This window comes from Bos indicus, chromosome 4 (genome assembly GCF_029378745.1).
Source record: "Bos indicus isolate NIAB-ARS_2022 breed Sahiwal x Tharparkar chromosome 4, NIAB-ARS_B.indTharparkar_mat_pri_1.0, whole genome shotgun sequence".
In the NCBI taxonomy this organism is placed as follows: domain Eukaryota; kingdom Metazoa; phylum Chordata; class Mammalia; order Artiodactyla; family Bovidae; genus Bos; species Bos indicus.
Window position 1 is genome coordinate 118566854 of NC_091763.1, and position 13476 is coordinate 118580329.

Consider the following 13476-nt stretch of genomic DNA (forward strand, 5'->3'; position numbering starts at 1 on the left):
CTTCAGTCTTTTTATCAGAATTTGGAAGTTTTTTCTATGTTTGTAGAGCCGCAGAACTAATCTGAGGGTAGGCTCCAGGCAAATAATTAAGTTGATTATTAGTGTCTCGATAATCTCCCTCTCCCACCATCATTTCATAAGTGGTATTCAGTCCCTGTCGCCGATTGATATCGGCTGTGATCCCACACTGTTCAGCAAACTCAGATTTACATAGTAAATAATCTCCTCCAGATAGACAAGCCCGAGCAACCTGTTTCCAATCATTGAGTGGCAGATTTTGATTTCCTAAAGCCTCTATAATAGCCTGAGTAAACGGCGCAGTCGGGCCGTATTGTGCACAAGCCATTTTTAACTCTTTTAGTTGCTTAAAGGGTAGCAGTTCATAATACCTCTGCTGTTGAGCATTTTCAAATACTGGATAGATTCCTGAAAACCCGGGAATATGTTCTCCTTCATCATTAGCTCGCTTAATCGCTTGTTGAAGAGGAGATAATAATATCTCACTTCTAATTTTTATGTTTTCACCGGGCAAAGAAGCAGGGATAGATATAGGCTCTCGTGGTTCTACAAAAGGCGGTGGTGGGTCGAGCCCAGCAAGAACCGAGGGAGGATATGTTGGAGGCACAGGCTGGCTGGAGTGGGAGTCTCCCTGTGCATCCTTTTTTACTGCTATAACAATTTTCTGAATTAAATTCTCCAGCTGTTCTTCAGAAAGCCCTGAATGCTTTAATTCCCCTTTTCCTGAGGGGGGTTGCATGCTAACCATCATCTCCCAAGGCATATCCTCTCTATGGTACTGAGCCGCTTGTTCATTTAACTCTTCCTGTTCATCAGAGCTTAACACATCATCACTCCCTCCAGCCTTACAAGATGTTCTCTCAGGCACGGCATAAAGCGGCTCAGGCGGAGGGGCGGAAGGCTCTGCAACTTTGGGTTCTGTGGAATCCCGGAGGGCCGTTTGAATCTTATGTCTCTCATGTTCAGAATCCAGACAGTCTCTTATGAGAGTCCACAAAGAGAAAGCATCCACAGGGACACGATTGGGACCATGTAAGGAGTAATATGTCTGCAATTGTTTTCCTACTTTTTTCCAAGTTTCCAGACTAACTGTTCCTTCCTCTGGAAACCAAGGACAAACTTCTTCTATAAAAAGCAAAAACTTCTCTAGCTGTAACTTATTTACATGAATTTTCCTGCATTTTAACATAGTTTTCAACATATGTACAAATGACTGGCGGCTATTGCCTTGTCCCATGATTTATTACTCTCGACAATAACACTCCCTGCCCTTTACTTCAAATAATTAGGAATTCCTCCTTACTTACCTCAATCTTGATGGGCAGCGGCTGTTGTCACGCTCTGATTCCCAGGTCCCTGTTCGGGCGCCACCTGCCAGTGCCAGCCAGCAAAGTCGATCAGGTCCTGAGAACGTGCACAGTGGGGCTGAGAAAGAATACTACAGCAAAGATGGGGTCGAGAGGATCAGACACGTCTCCACAAAGGGAAGCAGTCTGACACCGGCTTTATTTAGCATCTTATATTTATACAGGAGAGCGTGAGAAAGACAAGACAGTTAACATTTTTTCTTGGTTGACCTATACATCTTACAAACAGTTACAAGAAATCTTGAGAGCATGGGAATGGCACCCTGTTATTATTTCTTACACCAGATAACATTTCCCTGTGTGTGAGAAGTTTGCACAGAACTCCAGGTGTCTGCAGTAAATATTCGCCTAATCTCTGGAGTGGCGGGACAGAGAGCTGTTTGCAAGCAAACCCTCAAGGACTGAGGCAGCTCCCAGAGCTGTGTCCTTCAGACAAAAGACCCCGTTCTCACGGGCAGCTCCCCGCACAATCCTGAATCTGTGAAAGTGCATAAATGTTGAGAAACACCTATTACTGTAGGCCAGTGAAACACCAGCAGTTTGTTTACTTTTTGGTGTTAAGGGGGCAAAACGAAGTCATTCTTCCCTAATGCAGGAGGGCAGTGTGCAAGTCCAGGTGAAACCATTTACCTCAGACTGGGACTTGAACCTAGCCAAAACCCTGCTTGGGACTTGAACCCATGTGACCGGGACTCAAACCCAGCAAAAAACCATGGTACCTGGTTTCAGGACCTAATGAAGCTCAGGTTCTTAATGTCTCATTAAAGAAATAATTCAGTGAGAGACAAAGTGACAGGTAAGAAGTGGATTTATTCAGATTCAGAGAGAAGCACACTCCACAGACAGAGTGTGGGCCATGACAGAGGATGAGTGTGGCCCTGAAATTTGGCGTGGTTAGTTTTTATAAGCTGAGTAATTTCATATGCTAACGAGTGGGAGGATTATTCCAACCATTTTTGGGAAGGAGTGGTTTCCAGAATTTGGGCCACTGCCCACTTCTTGGTCTTTTAACAGTGCCTTGGAACTGTCATCTGACAGATGACCATTATATCTATACTGTGGGCAGGAATCCCTTAGAAGAAATGGAGTAGCCATCATAGTCAACAAAAGAGTCCAAAATGCAGTATTCGGATGCAATCTCAAAAACTACAGAATGATCTCTGTTCGTTTCCAAGGCAAACCATTCATTATCACAGTAATCCATGTCTATGCCTGAACAGTAATGCTGAAGAAGCTGAAGCTGAACTGTTCTGTGAAGATCTATAAGACCTTCTAGAACTAACACCCAAAAAAGATGTCCTTTTCATTATAAGGAACTGGAATGCAAAAGTAGGAAGTCAAGAGATACCTAGAGTAACAGGCAAAGTTGGCCTTGGGATACAAAATGAAGCAGGTCAAAGGCTAACAGAGTTTTGCCAAGAGAACACACTGGGCATAGCAGTCTGTTCTTCCAAAACACAAGACTCTACACATGGACTTCACCAGATGGTCAACACCGAAATCAGATTGAGTATATTCTTTGCAGTAAACATGGAGAAGCTCTATACAGTCAGCAAAAACAAGACCAGGAGCTAACTGTGACTCAGATCATGACGTCCTTATTACCAAATTCAGGTTTAAATTGAAGAAAGTAGGGAAAACCACTAGACCATTCAGGTATGACCTAAATCAAATCACTTATGATTATACAGTGGAAGTGACAAATAGATTCAAGGGATTAGATCTGATAGAGTGCCTGAAGAACTATGGGTGGAGATTCATGACATTGCACAGAAGGCAGTGATCAAGACCATCCCCAAGAAAAAGGCAAACAGGCAAAATGATTGTCTGAGGAGGCCTTACAAATAGCTGAGAAAAGAGAAACTAAAGGCAAAGGAGAAAAGGAAAGATATACCCATTTGAATGCAGAGTTCCAAAGAATAGCAAGGAGAGATAAGAAAGCCTTTCTCAGTGATCAGTGCAAAGAAATAGAGTAAAACAATAGAATGGGAAAGACTAGAGATATCTCCAAGAAAGTTAGAGATACCAAGGGAACATTTCATGCAAAGATGGGTAGAATAAAAGACAGAAATGGTATGGACCTAACAGAAGCAGAAGATATTAAAAAGAAGTGGCAAGAATACACAGAAGAACTATACAAAAAAGATCTTCATGACCCAGATAATCATGATGGTGTGATCACTCACCTAGAGCCAGACATCCTGGAATGTGAAGTCAAGTGGGCCTTAGGAAGAATCATTACAAACAAAGCTAGTGGAGGTGATAGAATTCCCTTTGACTATTTCAAATCCTAAAAGATGATGCTGTTAAAGTGTTGCGCTCAATATGCCACCAAATTTGGAAAACTCAGCAGTGGCCACAGGACTGGAAAAGGTCAGTTTTCATTCCAATCCCAAAGAAAGGCAATGCCAAAGAATGTTCAAACTACTGTACTCATGTCACACGCTAGCAAAATAATGCTCAAAATTCTCCAAGCCAAGCTTCAACAGAACATGAACCTTCTAGACATTCAAGCTGGATTTAGAAAAGGCAGAGGAACCAGAGATCATTTTGCCAACATCCGTTGGATCATTGAAAAAGCAAGAATTCCAGAAAAACATCTACTTCTACTTTATGGACTATACCAAAGCCTTTGACTGGGTGGATCACAACAAACTGGAAAATTCTGAAAGAGATAGGAATACCAGACCACCTGACCTGCCTCCTGAGAAATCCATATGCAGGTCAAGAAGCAACAGTTAAAACTAGACATGGAACAACAGACTGGTTTCAAATCGGGAAAGCGGTACATCAAAGCTGTATATGGTCACCCTGCTTATTTAACTTCTATGCAGAGTACATCATGGAAAATGCCAGGCTGGATGAAGCACAAGCTGGAATCAAGATTGCCAGGAGAAATATCAAAAACCTCAGATATGCAGATGACACCACCCTTATGGCAGAAAGTGAATAACTAAAGAGCCTCTTGATGAAAGTGAAAAAGGAGAGTGAAAAAGCCAGCTTAAAGCTCAAAATTCAGAAAACTAAGATCATGGCGTCTGACCCCATCACTTCATGGCAAATAGATGGGGAAACAATGGAAACAGTGTCAGATTTTATTTTTCTGGGCTCCAAAATCACTGCAGATGGTGACTGCAGCCATGAAATTAAAAGATGCTTGCTCCTTGAAAGAAAAGCTATGACTAACCTAGATAGCATATTAAAAAGCAGAGACATTACTTTGCCAACAAAGGTCCATCTAGTCAAAGCTATGGTTTTTCCAGTAGTCATGTATGGATGTGAGAGATGGTCTATAAAGAAAACTGAGAGCTGAAAAATTGATGCTTTTGAATTGTGGTGTTGGAGAAGACCCTTGAGAGTCTCTTGGACTGCAAGGAGATCCAACAAGTCAATCCTAAAGGAAAAAGATCAGATCAGATCAGATCAGTCACTCAGTCATGTCTGACTCTTTGCGACCCCATGAATCACAGCACACCAGGCCTCCCTGTCCATCACCAACTCCCGGAGTTCACTCAGACTCATGTCCATCGAGTCAGTGATGCCATCCAGCCATCTCATCCTCTGTCGTCCCCTTCTCCTCCTGCTCCCAGTCCCTCCCAGCATCAGGGTCTTTTCCAATGAGTCAACTCTTCGCATGAGGTGGCCAAAGTACTGGAGTTTCAGCTTTAGCATCATTCTTTCCAAAGAAATCCCAGGGCTGATCTCCTTCAGAATGGACCAGTCTGTTGTTCCATGTCCAGTTCTAACTGTTGCTTCCTGACCTGCATACAATTTCTCAAGAGGCAGATCAGGTGGTCTGGTATTCCCATCTCTTTCAGAATTTTCCACAGTTTATTGTGATCCACACAGTCAAAGGCTTTGGCATAGTCAATAAAGCAGAAATAGATGTTTTTCTGGAACTCTCTTGCTTTTTCTATGATCCAGCAGATGTTGGAAATTTGATCTCTGGTTCCTCTGCCTTTTCTAAAACCAGCTTGAACATCAGGAAGTTCACAATTCACATATTGCTAAAGCCTGGCTTCGAGAATTTTGAGCATGACTTTACTAGCGTGTGAGATGAGTGCAATTGTGCGGTAGTTTGAGCATTCTTTGGCATTGCCTTTCTTTGGGATTGGAATGAAAACAGACCTTATCCAGTCCTGTGGCCACTGCTGAATTTTCCAAATTTGCTGGCATATTGAGTGCAGCACTTTCACAGCATCATCTTTCAGGATTTGGAATAGCTCAACTGGAATTCCATCACCTCCACTAGCTTTGTTTGTAGTGATGCTTTCTAAGGCCCACTTGACTTCACATTCCAAGATGTCTGGCTCTAGGTCAGTGATCACACCATTGTGATTATCTGGGTCGTGAAGATCTTTTTTGTACAGTTCTTCTGTGTATTCTTGCCATCTCTTCTTAATATCTTCTGCTTCTGTTAGGTCCATACCATTTCTGTCCTTTATCAAGCTCATCTTTGCATGAAATGTTCCTTTGGTATCTCTGATTTTCTTGACGAGATCCCTAGTCTTTCCCATTCTGTTGTTTTCCTCTATTTCTTTGCGTTGATTGCTGAGGAAGGCTTTCTTATCTCTTCTTGCTATTCTCTGGAACTCTGCATTCAGATGTTTATATCTTTCCTTTTCTCCTTTGTTTTTCACTTCTCTTCTTTTCACAGCTATTTGTAAGGCCTCCCCAGACAGCCATTTTGCTTTTTTGCATTTCTTTTCCATGGGGATGGTCTTGATCCCTGTCTCCTGTACAATGTCACGAACATCATTCCATAGTTCATCAGGCACTCTATCTATCAGATCTAGGCCCTTGAATCTATTTCTCACTTCCACTGTATAATCATAAGGGATTTGATTTAGGTCATACCTGAATGGTCTAGTGGTTTTCCCTACTTTCTTCAATTTAAGTCTGAATTTGGCAATAAGGAGTTCATGGTCTGAGCCACAGTCAGCTCCTGGTCTTGTTTTTGCTGACTGTATAGAGCTTATCCATCTTTGGCTGCAAAGAATATAATCAATCTGATTTCGGTGTTGACCATCTGGTGATGTCCATGTATAGAGTCTTCTCTTGTGTTGTTGGAAGAGGGTGCTTGTTATGACCAGTGCATTTTCTTGGCAAAACTCTATTAGTCTTTGCCCTGCTTCATTCCATATTCCAAGGCCAAATTTGCCTGTTACTCCAGGTGTTTCTTGACTTCCTACTTTTGCATTCCAGTCCCGTATAATGAAAAGGATATCTTTTTTGGGTGTTAGTTCTAAAAGGTCTTGTAGGTCTTCATAGAACCATTCAACTTCTGCTTCTTCAGCGTTACTGGTTGGGGCATAGACTTGGATTACTGTGATATTGAATGGTTTGCCTTGGAAACGAACAGAGATCATTCTGTTGTTTTTGAGATTGCATCCAAGTACTGCATTTCGGACTCTTTTGTTGACCATGATGGCCACTCCATTTCTTCTGAGGGATTCCTACCCGCAGTAATAGATATAATGGTCATCTGAGTTAAATTCACCCATTCCAGTCCATTTCAGTTTGCTGATTCCTAGAATGTCGACATTCACTCTTGCCATCTCCTGTTTGACCACTTCCAATTTGCCTTGATTCATGGACCTGACATTCCAGGTTCCTATGCAATATTGCTCTTTACAGCATCGGACCTTGCTTCTATCACCAGTCACATCCACAGCTGGGTATTGTTTTTGCTTTGGCTCCATCCCTTCATTCTTTCTGGAGTTATTTCTCCACTGATCTCCAGTAGCATATTGGGCACCTACTGACCTGGGGAGTTTCTCTTTCAGTATCCTATCATTTTGCCTTTTCATACTATTCATGGGGTTCTCAAGGCAAGAATACTGAAGGGGTTTGCCATTCCCTTCTCCAGTGGACCACATTCTGTCAGACCTCTCCACCATGACCCGCCCGACCTGGGTGGCCCCACACGACATGGCTTAGTTTCATTGAGTTAGACAAGGCTGTGGTCCTAGTGTGATCAGACTGGCTAGTTTTCTGTGATTATGGTTTCAGTGTGTTTGCCCTCTGATGCCTTCTTACAACACCTACCGTCTTACTTGAGTTTCTCTTACCTTGGGCATGGGGAATCTCTTCACGGCTGCTCCAGCAAAGCGCAGCCATTGCTCCTTACGAGGGGTATCTCCTCAACGCCGCCCTTCCTGACCTTCAATGTGGGATAGCTCTTCTAGGCCCTCCTGCGCCCGTGCAGCCATGTCTCCAGGTAACTCCTCTTGTCGCCGCCCCTGGCCTCGGGCGTGGGTTGCTCCTCCCGGCCATCATCAGTCCTAAATATTCACTGGAAGGACTGGTGCTGAAGCTGCAACTCCAATACTTTGGCCACCTGATGCAAAGAACGGATTCCTTGGAAAAGACTCTGATGCTGGGAAGGCAAGAGAAGGGGACGACAGAGGATGAGATGGTTGCATGGCATCACCAACTCGATGGACTTGAGTTTGAGCTAGCTCCGGGAGTTGGTAACGGACAGGGAAGCCTGGCCTGCTGCAGTCCATGGGGTCGCAAAGAGTCCGACATGACTGAGCGACTGAAATGAACTGGAGCTGTCATGGCACTTCTGGGTGTGTCATTTCACTTGCTGATTGAGGATCAAGGTCCAGTGTTGTCTGCCATCTTGGTCCCATTTGATTCTAATCGGTTTATGTTGTGTCCTTGGGCTATGTCATTCTTTCAGAAGCTGTGCCCTGCCCCTTTCCCTCCTGTTATACAGGTGCAGAGAGGGGACAGAGGTGCTGGTCTGAGTCTATTCATTTCCATGGGCCACCATAACAAAGTACCCAGGCTGGGCAGCTTAAATGAAGTCACTCAGTCGTGTCCAACCCTTTGCGACCCCATGGACTGTAGCCCATCAGGTTCCTCTGTCCATGGGATTTTCCAGGCAAGAGTACTGGAGTGGGTTGCCATTTCCATCTCCAGAGGATCTTCCCGAACCAGGGATGAAACCCAGGTCTCCCGCATTGTAGGCAGACACTTTACCGTCTTAGCCACCAGGGAAGCCTAGACTATAGGAATTTATCTTCTCACAATTCTGGCGGCTGGAAGTCTGAGATGAAAGTGTGGACAGGGTCATTGCTCCCATGGCCTGTCTCCTCCTCATGTCTTCACATGGCTATCCCTCTGTGTCCATCTTGTCGACATCGTCAGATGTCAAATGGGATAGGAATGTGGTCTCAGATCTCACAGTCCTTAATTTGAATGTCAACTTCACCACGTCTCAGTTTCAGGACCTTGGACAGGTTATTTACCAGCTCCGCCTTTTCTCTTATCTATAAATGGAAATGGGCTTCCCAAATAACCAAGTTGCTTTCCTGATGTGGTTATTCTAACTCCAGGACACATTCATAAAGTGCATAAAGTGCAAGGACACTGTAAAAGTGCACTACATCCTCACCTCATCTGAAAAGCCAGGATCTAAGTGTGGGCTGTGCGGATGTTTACATGGTGGGCTATGTATTTATGCTGCTGCTTCAGTCGTGTCCGACTGTGCGACCCCATAGACGGCAGCCCACCAGGCTCCCCCGTCCCTGCAATTCTCCAGGCAAGAACACTGGAGTGGGTTGCCATTTCCTTCTCCAATGCATGAAAGTGAAAAGTGAAGTTGCTCAGTCATGTCCAACTCTTAGACCCCATGGACTGCAGCCCACCAGGCTCCTCCGTCCATGGGGTTTTCCAGGCAAGAGTACTGGAGTGGGGTGCCATTGCCTTCTCCGATGTATTTATGAAACAGTCACAAATTTCTACGAAAGTCGTGGCAAACGTGTAACTCTTGTGTAGGAGACTAAAGACTAAAGAATGCTTTTTTAAAATTTTAATAATTTTCAGCCATGCCACAAGGCATGCAGGATTCTAATTCCTTGTCCAGGAATTAAACCCACACCCCGGCAGTGGAAGCACAGAGTCCTAACTACTGGATGGCCAGGGAAGTCCCTGAAAGGATGCTTTAAATGGTTGAAAGTAGCTTTAACTTGCCAAGAAATCGTCTGGCTATAGTTCCGTAAGAGCTGAGACTTAAAAGGACTAATCAGAGGAAACAAAGGGGCGTAGATGGGAATTAGCCGGGGGAAATTGCAGGGAATCATGGGAATTTAAATCCACAGCTAAAAATAGCACTCTCCTCCACTTCCTCTTCAGCTTTTGGTGTCAGTTTCTGATTTTAACAAGATTCTGTCTTAGATAAATCATGTGGATTTCACCCACCCCTCTCTAACTCTCACTGCGGTATAAATAAAGAGATGATCAAGAGTCTGCCAGCAGCAGAAAGGAGAGAAGAGGCCTGAATAATTCCTGTGTGCCCAGAATTTGTCCTTTATTCCGTCTCCCTTCACCACGTGCTGGTGGCTTTCCTTAGTGTGCACCCGCAGGCCCCAGCCTCTCCACAGTACCCATCCGACAGCCACGGAACACACGACCCCAGGAATCCCAAGACAACAAGAGACTCGCACAGACGCCTTTCAAGTTTGTCCCGGGCAGTGCACACACAGAAGCACTGTGCCTCTGAGCAGGATGGGGGGAGCTCCCACCCAAGCACGCTGAATGGCAGGAAGGGAAGCAGCAGTGGCAGAGGACCTGGTGCCCCAGGGCAGCGATCGAGGAGGGGGACAGGACGCACAGAGGTTGAGCACGCGTCCTGGGCCCTCCGCAGACCGCCCTACGGAGAGCAGCTCCGGCCCCGGCAACATCTACCAGCCAAGAGCAGAGAGCAGGCCCCCACTCCCCCAAAGTCCTGCTTGCGCCGGTCTTTTCCAGCCTTGGCACAGGTGACCGCAAGGAAGCGGCCTGGTTGAGAAAATGTTCTTGTTGCAGAACCAGCTCATAAACTGCTCTCAGAAAGGGCAGTGAGAGCTTTGGAAAATGGATGCTGAACTTTCAACACTTTTCACACTAGCTTTTAAATTGCTTTCTAAAAAATTGCTTAAATTGCTTTCTAAAAAATTGCTTAAATTGCTTTCTAAAGAAGAAAGGGTATACAGGAAGCAGTGACCAAAACCATCCCCAAGCAAAAGAAATGCAAGAAGGCAAAGTGGTTGTCAGAGGAGGCCTTACAAGTAACTGAGAAGAGACATGAAAGACAAAGACAACGAAAGGAAAGATATACCCATCTGAACGCAGAGCTCCAGAGAACACCACGGAGACATAAGAAAGCCTTCCTAAGTGATCAACGCAGAGATAGAGGGAAACAATGGAATGGGAAAGACTAAAGATATCCTCAAGAAAATTAGAGATACCAAGGGAACATTTCATGCAAAGATGGGCACAATAAAGGACAGAAATGGTATGGACCTAACAGAAGATATTAAGAAGAGGTGGCAAGAATAAACAGAAGAACTCTACAAAAAAGATCTTCATGACGCAGATAACAATGATGGTGTGGTCACTCACCTAGACCCAGACATCCTTGAGTGTGAAATCAAGTGGGCCTTAGAAGCATTACTACAAGCAAATCAAGTGGAGGTGATGTAATTCCAGATGAACTGTTTAAAATCGTAAAAGATGATGCCATTAAAGTGCTGCACTCAATATGCCAGCAAATTTGGAAAAGTCAGCAGTGGCCACAGAACTGGAAAAGGTCAGTTTTCATCCCAATCCCAAGGAAATGTAATGCCAAAGAATGATCAAACTACCATACAATTGTGCTCATTTCACATGCTAGCAAGGTGGTGCTCAAAATCCTTCAAGTTAGGCTTCAGCAGTACGTGAACAGATAACTTCTTGATTTACAAGCTGGATTTAGAAAAGACAGAGGAAGCAGAGATCAAATTGCCAACATCCATTGGGTCATAGGGCTTCCCTGGTGGCTCAGCTGGTAAAAAATCTGGCCACAATGCAGGAAACCTGGGTTTGATCCCTGGGTTGGGAAGATCCCTTGGAGAAGGGAACGGCTACTGACTGTGGTATTCTGGCCTGGAGAATTCCATGGACTGTATAGTTCATGGGGTTGCAAAGAGTCAGACAGGACTGAGCAACTTTCACTTTCACTTTCATTGGATCATAGAAAAAGCAAGGGAATTCCAAGAAAAAAAACTTCTGCTTCACTGACTATGCTAAATCCCTGTGTGGACCACAGTAAACTGTGGGAAATTCTTAAATAGATGGGAATACCAGACCACCTGTCTCCTGAGAAACCTGTGTGCAGGTCAAGAAGCAATAGTTAGAACCAGACATGGAAAAATGGACTGATTTAATATTGAGAAAGGAGTATGTCAAGGCTGTATATTGTCACCCTGCTTATTTAACTTCTGTGCAGAGTACATCATGCAAAATGCCAGGCTGGATGAAGTACAAGCTGGAATCAAGATTGCCGGGAGAAATATCAGTAACCTCAGATATGTAGATGACACCACCCTTATGGCAGAAGCAAAGAGGAACTAAAGAGCCTCTTGATGAAAGTGAAAGAGGAGATTGAAAAAGCTGGGTTAAAATTCAATATTCAAAAAACTAAGATAATGGCATCTGGTCCCATCACTTCATGGCAAATAGAAGGGGAAAAAGTGGAAACGTTGGCAAATTTTTTTCTTGGGTTCCCAAATCATTGCAGATGGTGACTGCAGCCATGAAATTAAAAGATGCTTGCCTCTTAGAAGAAAAGCTATGACCAACCTAGACAGCATATTAAAAAGCAGAGACATCACTTCCTGACAAAGGTCCATATAGTCAAAGCTATGGTTTTTCCATGTACAGATGTGAGAGTTAGACCATAAAGAAAGTTGAATGCTGAAGAATTTATGTTTTCAAATTTTGAAAAAGACTCTTGAAAGTCCCTTGGACTGCCAGGAGATCAAACCAGTCAATCCTAAAGGAAATCAACCTTGAGTATTCACTGGAAGGACTGGTGCTGAAGCTGAAGTTCCAGTAATTTGGCCACCTGATGGGAAGAGCCAATTCACTGGAAAAGTCCCTGATGCTGGAAAAGATTGAAGGCAAGAGGAGAAATGGGCGATGGAGGATGAGATGGTTGGATGGCATCACTGACTCAATGAACATGAATCTGAGCAAACTCCAGGAGATAGTGGACAGGGAAGCTTGGCGTGCTGCAGTCCATGGAGTCACAAAGAGTCAGACACAACTTCATGACCGAACAACAAGAAAGAGGAAAAAGAGAAAAGTATGAGGAAGGCATGTTTAAGGAGTCAGGCCTTCTCCTGTTCCTTTTTTGCCTCTGGGCACACCCAAGGGAGTAAAGCTATCTCGGCTGTCTTACAAGTACCCTACTCCACCCTTCTCACCGCTTGGTGGGTCATCCACTCACTAGTCCTTATTGCATGTATTTAACCAGTCATATGTGGATAGACATTCAGGTTGTTCAGAGTTTTGTATTCTTGTGTAAATGATGTTGTGCAAAGATCCTTCTACATATTTATTTGCACACTTGTACAAACCTTGGAGGTGGTCCCCCACATCCCCCATGGGAGTTTCTTCTCCTTTGCTCCCTCCTGGGAGTTTCCAGATGAAGTCAAAGCAGCCCTGGTGCTGTTGGCAAAGGCTACATTACGCCCAGTCCTTGGTGTTCTTTGGAAGGAATGATGCTGAAGTTGAAACTCCAGTACTTTGGCCACCTCATGCCAAGAGTTGACTCATTGGAAAAGACTCTGATGCTGGGAGGGATTGGGGGCAGGAGGAGAAGGGGACGACAGAGGATGAGATGGCTGGATGCGTCACCGACTCGATGGATGTGAGTTTGAGTGAACTCCGAGAGTTGGTGATGGACAGGGAGGCCTGGCGTGCTGCAGTTCATGGGGTCTCAAAGTGTCAGACACGACTGAGCGACTGAACTGAACTGAACTGAACTGACGTCACGCCCAGGCCACCTCCCAGGAAAGCGTTCCGTGGGGGACCTGGTGGAGACAGAGCCAGAGCTGCCTGGCAAGGGGGTGGGTCACACCTGAGTCTCCACTCGTCACCAGGCCTGGGAGAGGAAACAGTGCCCATAGACGAGTCAGGGAATCCACCAGGAGGACGCAGACCTCACCTGGGCAACCCCAGGGGCTGCAGCCCCAGCCACAGGTCCCCTGAGGACAACTGCCTACCTGGATCCACAGCCTGCAGTGAGGCTCCCCCCCTGCCGCTGAGGTGTAACCCT